This window comes from Argiope bruennichi, chromosome 6, assembly GCF_947563725.1.
Source record: "Argiope bruennichi chromosome 6, qqArgBrue1.1, whole genome shotgun sequence".
Classification (NCBI taxonomy): Eukaryota; Metazoa; Arthropoda; class Arachnida; order Araneae; family Araneidae; genus Argiope; species Argiope bruennichi.
In genome coordinates, this window is record NC_079156.1 from 120,120,209 (window position 1) to 120,142,220 (window position 22,012).

General features: G+C 30.6%; 1 long non-coding RNA gene across 1 annotated transcript; it reads right to left on the bottom strand.

The window, feature by feature from the left end:
* Window positions 1–2,929: 2,929 nt before the first annotated feature.
* Window positions 2,930–18,186, bottom strand: LOC129972560 (uncharacterized). Its single transcript, XR_008784873.1, has 2 exons — window positions 17,876–18,186; window positions 2,930–3,350 (listed from the first exon to the last, which is right to left on the bottom strand). It is a non-coding gene; the product is annotated as an uncharacterized LOC129972560 (long non-coding RNA).
* Between the last annotated feature and the right edge of the window lie 3,826 nt (window positions 18,187–22,012).

Sequence of the window (22,012 nt, forward strand, 5' to 3'; positions counted from 1 at the left end):
CCATAAGAAAAATAAATTAAGTTTTCTTTCTTCCGAAAAAAAAAATCATAGCAATTTCTTCTTTTACTTCTTTTTCTTAAATAAAAATATTTATAGAAGATAGAGGATCTAATAATGAAAACAATCTCGAGTCTCTGCTTCGAAGCATTGTTATGTTTTATCTATGATTCATCTATCATGTCTTAAACTGGCCTGTTTGAAAGAGCCGTTGCAATTTGTGCTTAACTACTTTTATATTATTTAAATAACAAAAAGAATATCTATCCATCTGTCTTTCCGTTTAACAATTCTTTATAATGTCATATATAATGTAATATATCTCACGCAAAACTTTCCCAAAAAAATCTATACTATTTTGAAAATAAAGTTAAGAAGTTGTTGTAGAATTAATCAAATAATTTGGCAAGTGATGAGGAAATCTACGTTTTCTAGCTTTCCACAGCAGTCGTTTTTATACTGATTTCGCAAAAGTACACATTTATCATGTAGTATTGAATTTATGAAATGTATTTTCAAAAAATTTTCATCATTGATAGATTTTATAGTTAAACCATAACCGTAAGCGCAATAAAATTAAAATTGTTTTTTTTTAATATGCTTTGTTCCTAAATTTACACAACATGGAGAAATAAGTCGAATCTTTATACCTTGAACAATGGAAAAGACAGAAAGAAATAATAATAATAATACTAAAAACGATTGAGTTTGACTTTAACAATAAATATATTGTTACAAATCTGTAATTTTGCTACCCGGCGCGAATAGTGTCATCGTGGGACAAACCATTAAAACCGTTGTAAGATCTGTCCTATGCGTGCTGCGCTTGGCGACCATTTGGCGACTTGGCGACGAATTTGGTGAGTTTGGCGACTAAATGGATAATACTGGAAAGTTCGAGAACTTTCACGATCCATCCACTAAGAACCGAGATACATCCAGATACGTCCTGATTGGTCTGGAAGATTCTAGTCCCGCCTCCCGGAACTATAAAAGACAGGCACTCTGAAGCTGCTGGAAGTCGTGTGTGAGAGTAGTCGGAGTCGCCGACAAGTAAGGAGATTTTGGAGAGGACAGCAAGCAAGCTGCTGAACTAGCGATTAAATGCGCTGCGTTATTACGATTGATTGGCTATATTTGTAGAAAAAAATTTTGTAACAATATATTTAAATATTTGTAACAACTGATTAAAATTAGAAAGAAAATTTATGTTGCAAAATAACAGATATATCATTGAAAAGATATTTTTCTTTTTAATTTTAAAATGATGTAAAAATTACTTTGAGGCTGTAATATTTTTGAAAGGTCGAAATTGACAAAATTTAATTTAATTTAATTTAATTAAAATTTCACCAAAAATTTAAAAAAAAACTCTCTCATTTGCACATTTCCAGCTTCCAAACTATTCATGTCCAAAGTTTTTACTTTTCTGAATATTTTACTTCAAAATTTATGCACGAAAGTGTTTATTTTGCGTAATTAAATTTTCCAATCCCTGCATTATTTTTTGATGGTCTTTTGTATAAGAAACTAAGGCAATTTGTAGAATTCTTTGTCTTTTGAGGTAAAATATGAAACTACAGATATTCCATACATTTCGTAAGCCATTGTATAAAATACCGAAATTGATTGGATCTGTCTTGGCCAATGACTAGTCAAAGATTATAGACCAGCATAAGAAATGCAGACAATATTTACGATTTTGTCGATGCTTGGTTTCAAGATATTTTGTAATTTTTTTTTGTCTTGATAATTGATCAATCAAAGTTTGAGGAGGCAGTGCTGGAGACATATAGTATTTTTCCAATACATTGTTAAAAGGGCGGAAAAAAATGGATTGTTTTGTTGATTGGCAGTTGAAAATTTTTTAGCCAGTGGTGGAAGTGCAGAAAACATTTACGATTTCATCAAGACTTGGTAAAAAAAATATTTGGTGTTGGTTTGTCTTGTCAATTGATCGGTTCAAGTTTTCAATTAGTGGAGGGAATTTAATATTTTGCCAATATATTGTTAAAAGGTTGTGGAATTAGATTATTTTATCTATTGGAGAATTAAAATTTATAGATCAGTGGAGGAAGTATAGAAAGTATTTACGATTTTGTCAATGCTTTGTTCAAAAACATATTTGGTGTTTGTTTGTTTGTTTCATCAAATTATCAGTCAAAGTGGAGAAGTAAAAAGAGCATATAATATTTTTCAAAACATTGTTGAAAGGGTGGGAAGATTGGATTGTTTTGGCAACTGACTAATCAGCATTTATAGCTATTAGAAGAAATGCAGGGAGTATTCCGGATTTCTTAAATGCTTAGTAAAAAGATATTTGGTGTTTGTCTTGACAATTGGCCAGTCAAAATTTTCAGTTAGTGGTGGAAATGTAGAGAATATTTAATATTTTTCCAATAAATCGTTAAAATTATTGAAATATTGGATAGTTTTTAGTTTTTTAAATTGAAAGTTTAAAGTTTTTTATTGACTAGTCAAAATTCATTGGCCAGTGGCGGAAGTGCAGAGAACATTTAAGATTTCGTCAATGCTTTGTAAAAAGATATTTGACGTTTGTTTGTCTTGACAATTGATCAGTAAAAGTTTTCAGTTAGTAGAGAAATACATAGAGCATTTAGTATTTTGCCGATACATTGATAAAAGCATGGGAAGACTGGATTGTTTTGATAATTGACTAGTCAAAGTTTATAGACCATTGGAGGAAGTGCAGGAAACATTTGAAATTTCATCAGAGCATGTGAGAAGGATATGCAGAGTAGATTTGCCTTAGGAGTCGACAAATCGAACTGTGTATTCTAATAGGGGAAAGCCAATAGTATATTAACAATTATCGTTATAAAAAAATTAAAAAGAGAATAAATTCAAGTGCCATTCAGCAATTGTAAATAGTACAACTAAAATAAGCTGTAAAACAATTAAAAAAATGGCATATTTTAAATAGTGCATATTTATTACACATTTTACATTTTTTGCATCCATAAAGACGTTTTTTTTTAAGTCTTTTCTACATCATTCAAAATCTTTTCATTGGATACCATTCGCCGAATCCTTCGTCGAAGACATCCTCGTCGAAGCCTCTCGAGTCCACTTCGGGGAACGTGCGACGTGGTCGGTCATCTTCGGCATCGACACTCGGAAGTCTCCGGATTCTTTCGAATAGGTAGTGGTGCGCAGAGAGGACAGCTATTCTGTCCGCATCGCTGGCAGATGGGTATAGACTGCTGCTCGTCTCCACTTGGTAATCAGAGGTTGCCTCGGTTGGAAATGGGGATGACAGGTTTAGGAATGTCAGTCCAATGAGAAAGAGAAGGTAAATTTTGTGACTGGTAGGAGCCGCCATTTTGTATTTCCTAATGTGATGGGGAAAAAATTAGTAAAAGATAAAATTTTCTGTTTTCTTATTGTAAAAATATGTATTTTTAAAATTTTCTAATAATAAATTTCAACATTTGGTTTTGTATTTGGTTTTTGAAAAGTTTACTGGGTTTAACTTTATCGAGAGTCATATGGGCTCATTGATTAATAAATTAAAGTAGTAAATTCGTTGAAAAGTCGATTTTTTTTTGTTGCTGAAATACTAATTTATTTTATTTAATATTATCAATGTTTGAATAATTTTCCTTACAAAACCGTTCGAAATTTGTTTCTAAGACCATTTCTTGGAAAGTTACACCGATTTTTATATTTAATTTTATTTAGTTTTAATACTGTTTTACATTTTTAATTTCTTATAAGAAAACTGATAAATAAAAGTATAATACATATTTTTGTTCATATTAAGTACAATAATTTCTCAATGTGTTCTGCAGTTACTAAAGTATAAAATATGTAATCTATTCATTTAGAAGCCGGTATCCTGGCAGGGGTAACGCGTCTTCCCCGTGATCTGGGCGTTCCGGGTGCGAATCCCGGTTCGGGCGGGGATTTTCTTCTTCTGTGTTCTATTTGTGAGGTGTGTGAATGTGCCCCCCCCCCCATGTAAAAAAGGGTTGTGCAAGCAAATGTTTGCGCGTGAAGTAGCTAAGTCGTACTCTTGATCCCAGTTAGCGCTACTGAAAAAACAAGAGACACTCACTCGGCTTAAATCGCTGACAGAGAACTTGTAAAGGGCCATAAGTCACAACATTTATTTAGAAATTTTTTATAGTTGTTTTAGTGCTCCACAATATAAAAAAATGAACATTTCGTGTTATTTATTAGTCAAACCCCAATTTTTAAAGAGTGAAAAGAAATACAGATTTTTTTTTAGTTCAGAAACTAGATAATACAATTCTTACGCTATCGACAAAATTTTAAGCAAATCATTTAATAAATCTCTAAACTAACAAACTTTTCTTTATATCTCTTTTCAACCAAAATAAACTCTTTTTTCCAATTTATGTAATTTAATTGATATATTTTGGTTTCACATTTTTTTTCTCAATATTTTTATACAAAAATTCAAAAAATAACTATTTTAGAGCTTTATTTTCAAAAGTTTCATCTAGACACATACTTTAATGTAACAATTATTTCTTATAACTTTTAAAAACCTAGACAAATTTACAATATTAATTCAAAAATAATAATGCATAAAACATGAAAGAAATATAAATTATAAGCTGTTGATCACAATCTCAACCTTAACTGAAATTATATTGCTCCAGAAGGCATGTTTAAGTTGACTGATATATTGAGCTTATGTCACTGGATTGATTATCGACCCCCTCTTTTGCTCAAATGCACCGCTTTTTACTTTAGTAATAAGCAACATATTATATAAACTGCAACAAATTACAACAACATTAGTAGTACTTTAGGAAAACGAAACATTAGTTTAACAAAAACATTAGTTAAACAAAAGTCAGTTGTAAGTAAAATAACAAAATTAAGTAATCTTCGGGAAATTTGAACTCGAGATTTTGAAGTCCATGTTTATGGCTTCCCTGAGTTCGAAAAATACATTTTTAGAAGATGTCTGTGACAAGGATAATTCAGAAAACACTTTCATCTAGATGGATGAAATTTGGTTTACAGTCTTTATGCCAAATTTCTAGATATTGTTACAAATCTGTAATTTTGCTACCCGGCACGAATAGTGTCATCGTGGGAAAAACCTTTGTAAGATCTGCCCTGTGCGTACTGAGCTGGTGCCGCGTCAATGACCTCAGAGGTTATCGACCATTTGGCGAGTTTGGCGACTAAATGGATAATGCTGGAAAGTTCGAGAACTTTCACGATCCATCCACTAAGAACCGAGATACACGCAGGTACGCCCTGATTGGTCTGATGATTCTAGCCCTGCCACCCGGAACTATAAAAGACGGGCACTCTGAAGCTGCAGGGAAGTCGTGTGTGAGAGTAGTTGGAGTCGCCGATAAGTAACAGAATTAGAGAATTAGACAGCAAGCAAGCTACTGAACTAGCGATTAAATGCGCTGCGTTATTACGATTGATTGACGATATTTGTAGAAAAAAATTTTGTAACAATATCTATCAAACTTTGAGGAAAATCCATTCAGGGGAAGTTTCTTTGTCCGGCTGTTCGAATATAGTTTAACAATAATAGAAAAACGAAGAGAGTTAGACAGATAAAATTTGATACACAGAATTTACATCTATAGTTTAGAACACCTTTCAAATTCTGAGCCAATTCTAACAAAAGATTGTACAACAGAAACATGATGGCTCAAAGATACAATAACTTAAAGGCAAGAAATTTGGAATGGGATTTTGTGACTAAAATCGTAGTTTTATGACAAATTTTTGTTTCAATTGATTGAGGAAAGCGCATCTAAAACACAAATTCGATTTTCGGATACTATTAACCGCATACTAGGGGTAAATTGCCAAATAACTCGCTAAAGACGACACGATAGATTCAGTAAAAATGCAGATTCATGCAAAACGTTAATACGCCGTAACTGTTGTAAGCCAGTGCCATGGAAAGCGTTCTTTGGGATAACACATTTATTGAAGAGTATGCAAGAAAGTTTTGGGGAGACAACTCCCGCTGTTTGAACTGGATATGAGTTTAATTGTTGAATTAATGGCATTACAGTTTGATAATGTGTTTTTATGAATTGACTCTCTTCCTATTTTAATGCTGTTTCTATTATGAAAGTAATAAAAATATGAAGTGCGTATTTTATTACATTGCTGATCCCTCTATATAAGTTATAAATATAGGAAAATGTTATTAAATGCAATAAAAAGCATTACTATATTTTTTTCATGAGTATACTCTTGAAAAGTGTAGAATTATATTATATTATATTATTATATATTATTTGTATTATATTCCATAATAATACAAAATGATTTTTATAATATTTAATTAAAAGTAAAGAAGCTGATTCAATCGAAAATATTTAAAGATGTTGCTCCGTTTCTGATCTGTACCTGCAATTTCATCGAACTTTCTGAAGAGAGCACATCAGCGTATTCCAAGCATTGCACTTTTTCTATATTTTACTATTTTTCCACCTGTTAAATATCATTTAATTTTACAGCTACGATTTCAATTTGAATGATACAACATATTACTCAGGAAACACAACGAAACAAAAAATGAACGGAGAATGAACAGAAACACAAAAATGTGATATACGCTTGCTTAATATTATAAGTGTAATATTAAATGCAAATAGGTAGAAAAATTAACAATTTACAGATTAAAAGACAGATTAATTTTTATTAATATATTAAAAGTTTGAATCGGCTGGAAAAAATACATCTAACACAAAAATTCGACTTTCAAGTGTTATTAACCCTATGCCAGGAATAAAAAAGCCATCAAGAATCACAGGATAGATTCAATAACAATGCTAACTTCTGGTCAAAGACAATATTTCTCGACAATTGTTTATGAATGCCATGCAAGGCATTCATAGCTTTATTCAAATGCAAGGGAATATATAAAATGATTATTATTTATTAGAGAGTATGCGACAAAATTGTGCCATGCAAGGCATTCATAGCTTTATTCAAATGCAAGGGAATATATTAAATGATTATTATTTATTAGAGAGTATGCGACAAAATTGTGCCATGCAAGGCATTCATAGCTTTACTCAAATGCAAGGGAATATATTAAATGATTATTATTTATTAGAGAGTATGCGACAAAATTGTGCCATGCAAGGCATTCATAGCTTTACTCAAATGCAAGGGAATATATTAAATGATTATTATTTATTAGAGAGTATGCGACAAAATTGTGCCATGCAAGGCATTCATAGCTTTACTCAAATGCAAGGGAATATATTAAATGATTATTATTTATTAGAGAGTATGCGACAAAATTGTGCCATGCAAGGCATTCATAGCTTTACTCAAATGCAAGGGAATATATTAAATGATTATTATTTATTAGAGTGTATGCGACAAAATTGTGCTATGCAAGGCATTCATAGCTTTACTCAAATGCAAGGGAATATATTAAATGATTATTATTTATTAGAGAGTATGCGACAAAATTTTGGGGAAATCATTTTCGCTGGTTTAGTGATCATTGTACTCGAACAGTTCAATAGACAGAGTTCCTCTTTGAATGGATTTCTTTCAAATTTTGACAGAAATTTACAAATTTGGTGTAAGGATTTTAACCAAATTCCCTCCCACTGGCTTTAAACGGTTTAGAAATATCATGTTTGCTATAAATAAACATATCACAAAAAAATGGGTTTTTTAGACTCGGAGAACTCCGACGCATGAAGATTCATCAAAATCTGAAGCTCGAATTTTTTGATGATGAATTTTTTTTTTTGGATATTTCGTTTACGAGGAAGTAAAAATCATTTTCTTATCATATTGCCCAAACAAGAACATCGATGCTCGGAAAGAATCAATGATCGCTCATAATTATTGCCATATTATTGAATCTGGCATTTGCAACGGCTAATCGTTTTAAAAATATTATGTGACATGTAACTTATTAAAATTATGCTGTTGTTCCTCTGAGTAAAGTTCACATTCCTTGCTTATCTCAACCAAATTATGACGCTGTCAGAACTGTTGATGTAAAACGAAAAGAGAAGCCAGAACAGAAAGAGAAATCATGTGAAGTTTTCTCACACTGAATGTAGGGTGTTTGAAACTGGCTTATATCTTTCATTCAGCGCAATTGTTTTTTATCATGTGAGGCAATAAATAAAGCAAAAAGGGCAATTTTCGTCATCATCTTTTAATCGCATATATTTTTTTACCTGCTTTTACCAGTATTGCTTTATTATTACGCATGGTTCTTTGACAGCAGATGCGTTTTTAAAAGGTTGACGTAGAACTATGAAATCATAGCCGTTATTTCATCTCAAAATCGGTCGAGTTCCAAAACTTTGTTTGCCAGCTAGAAAAAATGAAAATGAAAAAATCTCGTGATTGTTTCAAACCGATTTCATTTGATTTCAATGCAAATTGTATTGAATTTGTATTGAAATAAAATACAAATTCAATGCAATTTGCTGTTTCAAGAATCCTTGTATTTATTCTTTTTTTATTTTTCATATTTATTCAATTGTCTGATACAACTTTCAGATTTTAATGATTTTTTTTTCCTGATGATGCAATGAAATTAATTTGCTCTTTTAAGGTGTATGTATACACTTGAAACTTCGAAAATCGTTCAAAATATCGAATATTTTTTTTTATTGCTTAATAATGTTCTCTGATCCTTTAGCTTTCAAACGATACCAAGATGTTGTCAATATTCGAAATATTTCTCGAGTTATAATTATTTTTCTTGAAGTGCTTTCATTAAAAACTCTAGTTACGGTGTTTTTAAAACTCATATTATGAAGAATGATATTTTACCATTATGTTGTTTCATTCAAACAATCATAACTCAACAAAAAATTAATCAAATAAAGTTATTTATATATAAAAATAATCTGTATGAAATAGCGAATGTTTTGTGCCTCAATCAAAGTTATATTTATAGAAATAAATTTTTAATAGCTATTTAAAAGTTAAAATGACAGAAAAAATCTCGCTTTTTCTATTCATCGGTGATGAAAAAATTGTTTAAAAAAACTATATATTTTTATAACTTGATTGAGGCAGACAACATGAAGACAAATATTAGGCATGATTTCCAATTAGAATTGTGTGTCTGTACAAATTAGAATTTAAGACATCATGTTTCAAAAAATAGGCTAATTAGCTCATTAAATATTATTTAATTAATTAGTAATTAGTGTAATATGGTTTTTTCTCACTGAAATGAGTTTAAACCTATATTCATGACCTACTGTGAAAAAACTGGATTTTTAAAGTTAAAATTTTAAAAAAAATCTGCTAGTGTGTACGTACACCTTAACTGTCCAAGTTGTTGATTATTTTTAACTATTAAATTAAAACGAAATGTTATTAAAATTTCATCGAAACGTAAAATTGTCAAGAATATATTATGAACTATAAAAGAATGGAATTTTTATGAAAATATATAAATTAATAAGAAATATTAACTTGAGTGCTGAATATGAAAAACATAAAAAGCTAGTACGATGGTTTAGACAGATTTTAAAGGACAATTCTTATGTCCTCCTGTTTGGGATATTCCTTCAATTTAATACATTCCAGGAAAGAAAATGTTTCTATTTAAATTTTCTACGCTGTAACAATTTTCTATCGAAACTTTTCTGAATTTCTTAGTATAATTGGGGGAAAAAATAAAACGAACTTTTAGACGAAACGTAATAGTATAATAACTTTTTAAGAGATATTCATTTGTATTTATATTACACCTAAAGATTTACTCTTAATCAAAAAAAAAGTGGCAGCGTTTATTGAAGAATGTATATAATAACGTTATAATGCATAAGTGTACAAATAAAGTTATAAAAATAAGAAAAGAGTTGTTAAAAATTTACTTAAAATATGCTTAAAAATTTACTGAAAGAAATGGATGCCATTGAAAATTAACTTTTAGAATTTTAAAGGGGTGTAAAAAATGATGTGTCGAGAAATCATGCTTCAAAGTTATTGAGAAAAAACATTAAATTTTAGATTAATGTTTATTAATTAATTATTTCCTTATGCGATATACAAAAACTGTTCAAGAAACTCGACGAGACACAGCATTAGACTCATCTCTATCTAAGTTGGCACGCAGTTATTTCTTGGATAGTATGTATTCATCGGGATAAGGCATAAAAAAATTCTAATTGTGAATTAAATTAAAAATTAATGGAAAGGTTAATATTTTTCATCAATATCTTCCAAGCACACTATCTCAAATATTGTTCAGTCTCTTTTTTAATTACTACCTTTGTTCCCATGCACGTTGAGATTATATTAAATACTTTTTTGCGAGCATGTTATCGTTACCAAAATTATTTTTTAAGTAATTTAAAAACAGATAAATCAAACTTTGAACCTTATCATATTAAATTTTGAATTCAAGATTTGAATCTCTCAGATTTTTTTAAAATATTTATGTTGCTCTTCATGCATATTATACACACACACACACACACACATATATATATATATATACTGCATTTATTTATCTCATGCAAGGAAAATATTAAACTTTTAATATAAATCTTTTATATAAATTTAATTATATTTTATTATATAAAATTATTAAATGTTATTGTATATTTTATTATATAAAACTTTTAATAACTGCGGCTATTTACATGTTTTTTGATAGTCTTACTAGTGAAAATTATAAGCGCATATATTTTTATGAGTTTTATAGCGATTATAATTATTTCTTCAGTATTTTGAAAAAATGTGAAGTATTTTATTGATGTTAAAATTTTGGTTACATAGAATACATGTTACGAAAATATGGGGGGAAAATTCAATCAAAGTAACACCGCTAAATATATATTTTTTTTTCTTTGTTTTTTTAGATTTGTAAAAGCAAAGGTGTCCAACTCAAAGATTAGAACGAGCCAGTTAAACAGTGTTTAAATATATGTTGTTCCGAAGAAATACTTCAATTTTTATAGAAACGCAAACTTATTTCGGAAATTCTGGATAAAAAGAAAAACAACGATTTTAAAGTTAATGCTTTCATTCCTGACACTTAGTGCTGTTATTTTCTACTCTCATTCTTCCTGTTTCGAAAGATGTCTTGCGAGCAAGGATTATTTCCAAAACTGACACAAGGTAAATATCAGTATTTTGGATCTGACAGAAGATACATGTCCTTTCATAACTAAAGATAATTGACTCGCACAAACATATGCCAATTATTGAATGTTTTCAAACTTAACTACAAAATATTCGTGCTTTCACCGAATTTAATCATTAGATCAGGACAACACTGTATCTCTGTTAACTAACTCTATTCGCAATTCTGTTGGATAGGTTACGATTTTATATAAGATAAGTAAGTTGATTTATGTCTAAGAAGAAAATCGGGGAAAATAGAGAAAGCTTTTGTTCAAGGATTTAAAATCCTGAAGGTTTGCGTGAAATTCATTTCAGAATCTTGAAATTTGTTACAGGTTGTTACGTTTGATGGATTGAAAAATTGCTCGTTATAGGCTGCAAGTTTGACATCCTTTAGTAATTTTACTCATTATTTGAAGAACGTAAAGTGTAATGAAGAATTAAACCACGAAGGTCACACCAGTCTCCAAACAGGATTGTCTCCATCCCCTCCGATTTTCACATGTTAAGATCAAGTATGTCGAATTTTATGCTTCGTATTATAATGATGAAAATTGAACGTTCACTTTTCCGCCCACTAGATACGAGTTTTGATACAAATCTACAGTCAAAACTTGCCCACTAGATACGAGTTTTGATACAAATCTACAGTCAAAACTTGCCCACCAGATACGAGTTTAGATACAAAATTTAATTCAAAGCTTGCCCACTAGATACGAGTTTTGATACAAATCTACAGTCAAAACTTGCCCACTAGATACGAGTTTAGATACAAAACTTAATTCAAAGCTTGCCCACCAGATACGAGTTTTGATACAAATCTACAGTCAAAACTTGCCCACCAGATACGTTTAGATACAAAATTTAATTCAAAGCTTGCCCACTAGATACGAGTTTTGATACAAATCTACAGTCAAAACTTGCTTAACGAGGACCTCTCATAAAGAGTAACTCCCAAAAAGAGCAAAATAAAAAGTAAAAAAAGGCGACTCGTTTAATGAGTGATGTTTCGCAGAATAGGTGACGAGAAATATATCGTGGCCTGGATTAGTCTGTAAGAGTGTATATTCAGTGCAGAGTATATATTCAAAAGAAAACGCGTATATCTACATTGTTCGACGTTTTTGCTGGATAGCGATGTCGAACGGGGCACAAAAGTTAAACCATAATCGACGAAATAATACCTCTGGCCAAGGCTATGAGCTAAAGGTATATAGCAATGACAGCAATGAGCTGATGGTAAATTAAAGTGAGATTTAACGAAGACCTTATTGAGCTGCATTCTGTGTCACATGAAAAAGCTGCCAGACAGATTTAATCAGGTGGAAATACAGCAAAACTTTCCAGTGAAATAAGAACACATGAGAAATAATTGCATTGTATATTGAAAGCCTCATCTTATTACAGAGGTAGAGGATATAGTAGATGATACTTTGTAGTGGAATAACAGTAGTTTTGATAATATAGAGGAATAACCATAGTTTTTTCGGAATAAATGGTATGCATGATTGGAAAAAAGAATTTCTCTAAACAAGTGTTTCAAATTACGAGTAAGATTCAGAAATGAATTATACTTATTAAGTGAGGTTTTACTGCATATTTTGACCACAAGACTGCACATGAAATTTTATTTATCTAAGCCATTATATTCTGGACATTGGGCCTACATATATCAGAATATGAAGGTCAAGAAAAGCCTCCATAGCTTGCTTTTATTCAAAATAAAATATATGTCTACAGTTCCGATGGAAAAGTATATACGCACCAAATTTCATCTATATAGCTTTTTAAGTTTTGAGTTATCGTTTACTGAATGAATAGATAGTTTTTTTTTTCTTCTTTCTCATAAATGTAGTACAGAGAAAGTACAGTAATCGTCAAAAAATTCGAACTCCGAAATTTTGACAAATCTTCACGTTTTGGATATCTCTGAGTTCAAAAAACACATTTTTGGAAAATGCATGTCTGTCTGTGATAGAGGTAACTCAAAAACGGTTTGAGCTAGATGGCTGAAATATTGTGTACGGTCTTTACAACGAATTTGCAGATTTCTATTAAATTTTGAGTAAAGAGTTAATATTTCATAGCTAGGCATGACAAGTATAGTAAATAATATGCGAGAAAGTTTCCGGAAGACCACTCCCACCGGTTTTTTAACAGGTTTTTCCCGAATTTTGATTTACATTGGTATTAAAAGCGTATACCAAATTTCTTGATTCAGAATTCAGTAGATTTATAAGTTACTATGTTCGCAGACAACCATAATTCAGAAAATCTTATCGACCTCAAGGAAATGTGAAAAATTCATTAAAATCTTGAAGTAAAATTTTTTAATGCTTTAAATTTTTAGTAAAATGAAGTAAAATTTTTTAATGCGATTTTAATGCTTTCTCCTTATATGCTTATCATATGAGAAAGTTTAAAACGATGTTCTCCAAAACTTCCACATCGGTCTGTCATTTAATAATATAATTAAAGACGATTTTGTATTATGTCCTTCAAGCAAATGCTTTTTACATTTGCCAATAAAAAGTTATAAAATATCTTTCGCATTGACAGTATTTCTGTAAAATTTTCATCAACATGAATGCTTCCGTCATTCATTTAAAAAACAAAAATGCAAAGAAAATATTTTTACATCAGCTGAAATTTAGATTATTATCTAATGGCCGATTTCGACAAATATCTAATCGCTCATCATATTAATAGTATTATTTTAAACATGTCAACCAATTTTTATGAGCTAAATCTTATCATAATAAAATAAACTTTTATTTTAATTTATAACTGTTGTATTAAATTACCTAGAGAATAAAAGTGGCTTGCTTTGCTTTCAATGTGTGGAAATGAATTGGTAAAATCGGTGTAGTTTTTGAATCGGGGGGGGGGGGGGATTCTGTTATTTATTTTACGGTATCTCTTGAAACTAGATGAGGTGGAGGGCAGGTTACCATTAATAATGTATCTACGGATTATAAAATTATAAATTTTTATATGAAATAAAAATGAACAGGATAGGTAAACTGGTTAAAATTGTATAGATGGCGCTACTGAAAAACAAGAGTTGCTCTATCGGCTTAAAATCGCTGTCTTCGTCAGCTGGCTTGTCTATGACAAGTGCCATTAGAAACAACAACAACAATAAAATCGCATCACTGTGTCTAAATATTTTGAGTGTTGTCCCTCACAATTTTTTTTTCTTCCAAAAATGGGTAGTGTCAAGAACAGAAGATCATTAGACGGCATATCTAAAGATTCATGAGCTTATGAATTAAAAAATGTCAAAATTAAACCAATGGTTTAGGCTGGGGAACTGATTCTTTGGTTTTTATAATTATTTTAAGTATATAGATTCCTGGCAGAAGAGTAAAGTAAAAAATTAATTCTTTTATTTTTATGATTTAGAAATAAGGAAATTCGCAGATAATTTTTTACTAGGTATCGTTAAGACTTCGAACTATTCTACTAATACTTTTCAGAATTTCTCTTTATATCTTGAAAAAGTTTTTGTATATAAAAATATTATACATAAAATAATTTTGTCCCGAACAATGCCGACTATATAAGCTAACATGAAATAAAAATTGAAATTGATCAAATTGTGGTGGAGGATTATTTTTTTGTTATTTTTAAAATTATTTTAAATATATAGATTTCTGTAAGAGAATGAAAAAAGTTATTGATATTTTAATGCTTTTTAATGAATGTGTTAAAAAAGTAATTGTTATTTTAATGTTGTTGGAATGTAATTTATTTTAATTCGTTTTCTTTTTAAAGATTAGTCATAAAATTAATTAATATAGTTATCTTATAACAATGGGAAATGGTTGATGTAAGAAAAACATATGAATTTTCGAGAAAGTTTTGAAAAAATCATAGAAATTTTTTTTTAAATATAATTTGGAAACATCATACACTTAATCTGTATTTGACAGTTGTCTAATAATTATATCTGGCGACTACCTGAATTAATATATATATATATAACATTTAGAAAGAATATTTGCTTAAACATCGATAAAAAAATTACATTTGCTTCGATAAAAAAAATTACATTTTGTGAAAATGAAGTTGATCTACTTGTTAAACATTCACTCAATAATTTTGTTGAATAGAGATTATATAGAAGGGAAGAGTTATTCTTACTATGCTTAATACAGTAAAAGATTTGTCTTGAGATTTTTTTTTTTTTTGTAATGCTTATAATCATTTTGAAAAAAGAATCGGATCATATCCGTTTCCTGATATACAAAATTTACAGAAAAAAAATTCATTTGTTAAAAAAGTCGAACTCGACAAATTGGAAAATTTTCAGACCGCTTCATCCCAAAAATAATTCAAAATACACGTTATTAGACTTCTGTATGTCAATGAATACGATAGTTCAAAAACGCTCTGAGCAATATGGATAAAATTTGATATCCGAACACTACATCAAGTTTGTAAATTTCTATCAAATTTTGAGCGAAATCCATTCAGAAGATTCAATTTGTCCGAATATAAATGAAAATAATAAGTACAAAAATGAAAAAAAATTACACGTTTAATATCTAAAATGTAGTTCCGTATCATATTTAAGACCAAATCATTTCACTTAGTTGATCGTCTGTCTGTCTCTTCTTCCGTATGCATGTAAATATAATAACTGAAAAACGCAATAGCTTAACTAAATGAAATTTGATAGGTGACTAAAACCGTAGTTCCGTATATTAGATTTTGGTTTCAATAAGCCGCGAAAAAAGAGGTCCAAAATACATATTCGGTTTTTAGGTACTTGTGTACTAACCGTTTACCAGCAATTAATCGCCAAAATTTGCATCCTAGACTCAATAGAAGCATTCAATGAAGGCTAAAGATCGATATTTAAAAACTAGTGTCTGTCAACAATTAATACACAAGCACCAAGTTTCTTTATAATACTACGATGCACATCACTCCCATGCTGAGACTGGAAATAAAAATCTGAACTCCCGTGGCATTCATGGTCTTGCCCTAACCCATAATTTTATGCAAGAGTTGAGGACAATAATACGTTCATTAGATGTTATGCTAGAAAGATTTTTTGGGGGAGATAAACCACATCCACATCTTTAGGATATAAATTCTATTAAATTGATATCTTATATTTTGTAAATGGCGTCATTGATATACGTGTTGAAAAAAATAGTCCAAAACAGGGCAAATCGTTGGGTCTAAGGACTGTTAAATTTGGCCCGTAGTTACTTCTTGGATAGTAAATGACATTTCAGAAAGGAAGTTTTAATCAAAGAAATAGATTCAATAAAATTGTGAAAATTTTTCAAACTTTTAATTACACAATTAATATAAAATCGTTTGCAGTTCTCCTGAAAAGCTTCGTAGCAAATCATTGCAGGAAAATTATATTTACCACCAATTAAAATTTAAAAAATAAGCTTCCCACTTTTACTAGTTTTTATAACATTTCTTCCTTTACTTTTACTAAATTTTAAAAATATATCAAGGCATATGTTGCATCAATGCTTTTAATTATTTTAGTTATAGAATTTTTATTTATATTAGTTGCTATATTTCTAAAGTAGGTGACTACGTTAAAAATTCGATTTTGGGTGAATTATTTCTTATTTAATATTCTTAATTTCTAAATACTTTTCTTTATAAAACCTTTCAAATTTTCTATCTAAGTTCATTCGTTGGGAAATTGCAGGGATTTATATTTACCTAATCACTATTTAAAATGTCATTTTTTAACCTTAAAAGTTTTTTTTTTCAAATTCTAAGTTTTGTTTAAATTTTTTTACGAAAATCAGCATAAATTACAGTCTATGACATATTATTATTCAAATTTTGTGCAATAATTTTTTTTTTTTTTAATATTTGAACAACACTCTAAGATATTGGCTTATTTAGAAAGATTTTGCGATCGTTTTAATGTTTCATAATGTGAAAAAAATTAGAAATTTTTATATTATTTATCATTTAAGCTATAATGTTTAATGGTTAGATGGAAATACGTCTTTTTTCTTAATTCAGGAGCTAGATAATATATTTTTAAAAAATTGTCTTAAAGATTTTGAACGAATCATAGATGAACTTAGGGAGCATAACTAACTCTTTAAAGTCCCCCACCTCCCCAAAAAAAGGATTATTTTTCTTTCAATTTTCAAAAATTTTGACCTTTAACTAGCATATGCTTGCTTCGGAGGTCTTTTATCAATCTGTACTCAATCAATTCAAAAAATATAATTATTTTACAGCACATTTCTAAAAATTAATTCCTAAAGTAATCACATGTCTTATCCATTTTGTGTGTGAGTGAAGTTGTCGCTGCGATATGATTAAGTGCAAATTTTAATAATAAAATAAAAATAAATAAAAAAATCCTAAAAAGTCCCTATGTTACAAACTTAAGAGTTAGAAGTTCGAATTCCTTTAAATTTAATTTTTCTTTTCAGATTTCAATTTATTAATAACTGAATAAGTTAAAAAATTTAAAAGATTTTTCTATATAAACAATTTCAGAAAGATTGAAAACTATGAATCCAATATGAATTATTCCATTTTCTCACAGAGAAAAAAATGTTATTTTCTTCTAGTAGGTATTATTATTTATGTTTAACTTATTATTTTACCATGACAATATTATAATAATTTTCACAAATTTTGAAAAAAATATCTACAAAAAATAATTAGTAATCTGTAATAAAATATCGATTGAAAAAAAAGTATATTTTTGAGTTTATTAATCCGGTTCAAATTTATAGATTAAAATATACAAATAAAACAATCTTACCTTAATTGAGATGTGGAGATTTTGAAAAATTACTTTCCAAGCTATGTGACCAATTATTGTAAGCAAAATCTCATTTCTCAGGCTGCTTTTTAAATGCTACTGCTTTTTTTATGATTGGTCGCTATCATTTTTACGACATAAATGTGTTAAGATATCCGAGTTACTTTACCACGCTGAAATCACTCGTCCATTTTATGGTTTCTTAAAACAAGTGGTTCCTTATATTTTCTTTCGTCATATCAGAAACAGAATTATTTTACACTCTCACTGACAATGACGTCACACACACTGACCAACCACGTCCTTTCTGAGAAGTCACGCCTTCTACGAGAGATGTCTTCAATGCCTTTTACTGATATATCTATTTTTGTTTTTCTTCAGAACCGGAAGATGTTTCCAGTGTTGCGGAAATGCATCGTGCTAATGTATAGTAATGTATAGAAAGGGGTTTTGATGCAATGAATTAATGCTTTTTGATCACGGGTGGTCATATTTACTTCTTAAAAATGGCAAATGACTCTTTTTATAAGGAAAATGTATTGCTTTACTCGTTTCAATTGTTGATTTTTTTTTTTGAAAAATTAAATTAATAATTTTTTAACATCATAGTTACATATTCATGCCTTTATTAAGCACCCTAGGACCCTTAACCAATTCAAATTTCCTTCTCCTTTACAGTAGCCAGGTTAATAAATAGGTCATGCAGGCAGCTGTGTAGTGGCCCTATAACTTTGACAACTCTAAAGATTAGAGATTTTTTTGTAGTGTTTTCAAAATAATTTAATTTTGTGCCTTCATTAAATTTATTAGGTTAATGAATCAGAACTCATTCAAATAAAAGTATAGTTTAAATTTTGTAATATTATTCTAATAGGTTTACTAATTTATTAACTTTTACAAGTTTTATTTTGCCTTGTGTGTGATTCTTAAAAGATATTTAGTTTTATAATCTTAAAAAAAATGTCCGATCTTATAGTTAAAGAGTTATTAGATTGACATTTATTTAATAATCGAAGTTGATAAGTAATAATTGTTATTTGTTTTCTATTTTATCCAAAATTATTTTTAAATTTATTTTTCAATTATTTTGCTTGCAAGATATTTAAAAAAAAAACTTTCTTGGAAATGGCTCGAAATTAATTATTTTGTATTTTTCAGCTTGTAAAAGTTTGTTACTTGAAACTATTTATAGAAAACAAAGTTAAAATTCATAAAAACATTTTTGGTTTTGGGAGTTGGGGAAAAATATAAGGAGGCCCCAAGATTTCCAATCCCTGAGGGGACCAAGAGGGTTTAATTTAGCTCTGCTCCTCACAACCTCAAAAGAAGATTCTTTTTTTTATTAATTTAAATTTAATCTCCGTATAAGTGGTTTTTCAATAGTAAATTTTATGAGAAACAGAAATAGCAAAGCATTTAATTGTTGGCCAATTTCAAGAGACCCAATTTGAGACTCTCACACATAATTCTTGTTGGAATGGTCTCCCAGATACTTCCTCGTATACTTTTTAATAGGCGCACTTGTGTACCAAACGCATGCCACTGGCGAGAAAAACAGTTAACAGAATACGATCTGTGGCATTTGTGTGTGGGGGGAGGGGGGGGATTAATTCCAGGTACGTCTTAGAAATCCAAATAGGTATTTTGAATGTCTTTTAACCGATCATTCGGAAACAAAATTTAATAGAACTGCAACTGAAGTCGCAATATCACATACCAAATTTCATATATTTAATCTTTTCATGGATCATTTATTTTCTTTTGAATTCCTCCCCCCCCCCTTTTTTTTTTGTTTCTTATTATCAATTAACCCTTTCCAGGGTCGTGAGAAGTATGCTTCCCACCAAATTTATCCATCTTTGTATGAAATTCTGTAGGTTGGCATCAGTTCTGACAGATTTTTTTAGTAAGTCAGAAACTTAGATGCTTCAGTTCTTTATCTCAGACAAAATAACGTGTCTTGATTTGTTACTTAATTATTATTTAACCAAATCAATTAATTAATCAAATTAACTTTATCTAATAAGCTAAATGAATCCCTTTTCTTATTCTAAATTCAAGCCTAAAAATATTTTAACATAATATGACTAGAAAAAAAATGGTCCTTTAAAGGGTTAAGCAATAGCACTTAAGGAAATATATTTCATTTATCTGAATTGTATGTTTACATTTAAATTCTGGGGATGGGAAGTATGCTTCCCACGGAACCAATTACGGTCATGAAAAGAATTCAATTTAAAGATGATTATTTGCCGTCGAAAGAAGGGAAGAATGTAGCAATGCACAAGGACACTTCACCTTTAGTAGGCTTGTAGCGAGTCTTCTTTACTTAAGAATTCGTACTTCATTTCCTGTATCGTATATAATTGTAAACACTGGCTAAGCTCACATTATCCGGAACCCCATACTTTTTTGTTTGATAGTGTAGAGAATAGTTATGGGTGAGGATAGAACCTCGGACATAGTAACTAGAGCGAGTAACAAGACCACAATACAAAAGCAATTGCCCGTGTAGCGTAGCTGTTAACTGGCTTATAAGCTTTCACCACAATAGCCTGCAGGACTGCCTTTCCTTTTACTTGATGAATATCCATCTGTTAGCTGACGATCTAATGCTATACAGAATATCAGTTGGTCTAAACTTCTTTTTCTTTTGTTCATTTGACACAATATAAAATTATTTACGGAGGTAAATAAGAAAATAAAAGATACAGCGCCATTGCTCTTCAGATCTTCTTCCTATTTGATATCTTTTCTTTGACCGAAACGATCCATCCTCTCATGATATCGTTGTATACAGCAACAGATTTTGAGCAAGGCACTTTACCTTTAGTACCATCTTCTTTCAGTCCACTTTACAGATCTCATAATCGCTGGGTTATGCGCATTAATCAACAGCCTCCTTGTCCATCCATTTTATTGTAGTGTGGTGAATAGCAATTAAGCCAGTTAACAGCTCTACTACCCGAGCAATTGTTTTGGTATCATGGTCATGTTACTGGACTGCAAACCACAAAGTCCCAGGTTCTATCCTTCGCCCATCACATATCACTAAATTGGTGATCGTGGACAATGAACCTTCAACCTTCGTGCAGCTGTAGTGGCGCCATCTACCCGCAACCAAAGGCGTCAGACTCACTTGACGCAGCAATAACATCAGCAACCATTCACACATGCTCGCCATAATGCTTAGCGCTACTCATCTGGGTACAGGCCCATTAGACCACAGCTCAATACATCACCACTCAACAGACATATCGTTCGTCTTATCTCCGACTCACTGGAGGGAGAGTCTGTATTGAATAGCATATAAGCCAGTTAACAACTACGCTGCACGAGCAATTGATTTTGCATAATGGTTTAGTTACTGGACTGCGAACCACAAGGTCCCAGGTTCTATCCTAGCACATCATATACTGCTACAGTAGCAACATTTTCCTTAATTAGGAACATTGATTCAATTCTTTGTAGTTTGTGAGAATTATTGTTCCTAACTATACAACAGCTAGGCCAATATGTGATAATGGGATTTCAACTTCCCGTAGGCGTATTTCGTAAGTCCTATAGGTGAGAAGTTAGCCTCCCAATGCCCATGAAGCGATTAAATCACTGCAATTTTGACTTATACTTCATATGTACTTGTGAGATCAACAGACGTTCATCCCCTGTGAATATATGTTCAAAAATTTGATAAGGATGTGCATGTTTGAGGTTCGAACTTGCAACGTTAGGGTTCATAGCCGAGTAACAAAGCCACTAGACAAAAGTGTACACTCCTTTCCGGAGGTTGTTATCTGGCTTATGGAGTTACCACCACAATACTCCCCCACCAGCGAGTAGGTGGAGTTTATCGCGCCAGTTATGGCGAGCGACGAACTTGATTATCGCGCCAAGCGTTATGGCGGGCGACGGCGAGCATGTGTGAGTGGTTGCTGCTGGTAGACGGAGCCACGACAGCTGAACGAAGGATGCGGTTGTTCAGAACCAGGGTCACCAATGCGCAAGTTTGAGGTTCGAACTCGCAACGTTAGGGTTCATAGCCGAGTAACAAAGCCACTAGACAAAAGTGTACGCTCCTTTCCGGAGGTTGTTATCTGGCTTATGAAGTTACCGCCACAAGGATCTATACTTTAAATG